The sequence below is a fragment of the Nematolebias whitei genome, chromosome 6 (assembly GCF_014905685.2).
Source record: "Nematolebias whitei isolate Nwh7 chromosome 6, NemWhi1, whole genome shotgun sequence".
In the NCBI taxonomy this organism is placed as follows: domain Eukaryota; kingdom Metazoa; phylum Chordata; class Actinopteri; order Cyprinodontiformes; family Rivulidae; genus Nematolebias; species Nematolebias whitei.
This window is the reverse complement of record NC_056503.1, coordinates 5,393,650-5,394,924: the sequence shown is the minus strand read 5'-3', so window position 1 is coordinate 5,394,924 and position 1,275 is coordinate 5,393,650.

The following is a 1,275-nucleotide window of genomic DNA, read 5'->3' as shown; positions in this document are numbered from 1 at the left end:
TCACTCTGTCCTCTGTGTCCTCTGTCCTCACTCCTACTACCTCCATGCCCTCTCTTACTATATACATACACCTCCTCTTTGTCTTTTTCCTGGCAGCTGCATTTCTAACATCCTTCTACCAACATACCCACTGTCTCCAGACCATACAGTATAGCAGGTCTCACCACTGTCTTGTAAACTTTTTCTTTGACATTTGCTGACACCCTTTTGTCACAAATCACTCCTGAAACTTTTCTCCATCCTGCCTGGACTCTCTTCTTCATCTCTTTACCACACTCCTCATTTTCCTGGACAGTGGACCCCAAGTCCTTGATGTCCTGCACCTTTGTGACTTCTGCTCCTTGTAGCCTCACTGTTCCACCTCCTCCCTCTCATTCACACACATGTACTCTGTCTTACTACGGCCGACTTTCATTCCTCTTCTGTCAAGTTCATACCTCCACCTCTACAAGTTCTCTTCCACCAGTTCCACAATGTCATCTGCAAACATCATTGTCCACGGGGATTCCTGCCTGACCTCATCTGTTAGTCGGTCCATCACCAGAGCAAACAAGAGGGGGCTCAGAGCAGATCCTTGATGCACTCCCACCTCCACCTTGAAGCTATCTGTCACTCCTACAGCACATCTCACCACTGTCCTGCTGTCCTCATACATGTCCTGTACCAGTCTAACATACTTCTCTGCCACTCCAGATCTCCTCATGTAACACCACACCTCCTCCCTCAGCACTCTGTCATATGCTTTTTCTAAATCCACAAAGACACAGTGGAGTTCTTTCTGACCCTCTCTGTACTTCTCCATCATCATCCTCAAAGCAAAGATGGCATCTGTGGTGCTCTTTCTTGGCATGAAACCAAACTGCTGCTCACAGATAGACACATCTCGTCTAAGTCTTGCTTCCACAACTCTCTCCCAGATCTTCATCGTGTACTTAATTCAGAGTCAGAGATTCTTTATTGTCATTCGCACCTCATGTGGTACATGTGGTGGAGCGAAATTATGTCCACAGGGTCCCAGTTACATCCAACAATAAAATGTATCATAAAAACAGTAATAACATCTAAGATATGAACTAAGAAAAACATCAACTAAATATACACTAAGCACTCATAACATAAAACATTGAACATCAGCACAAACATGAACATGAGTCTGTGTGAGCTGATGAGCACACATGAACACATCAACACTGAAACAGATCAGCAGCAACATTGAAACAGATCAGCAGCAACATGATGTGGTTTTTCACAGTGATTATTCTAGTTAGAGATTCA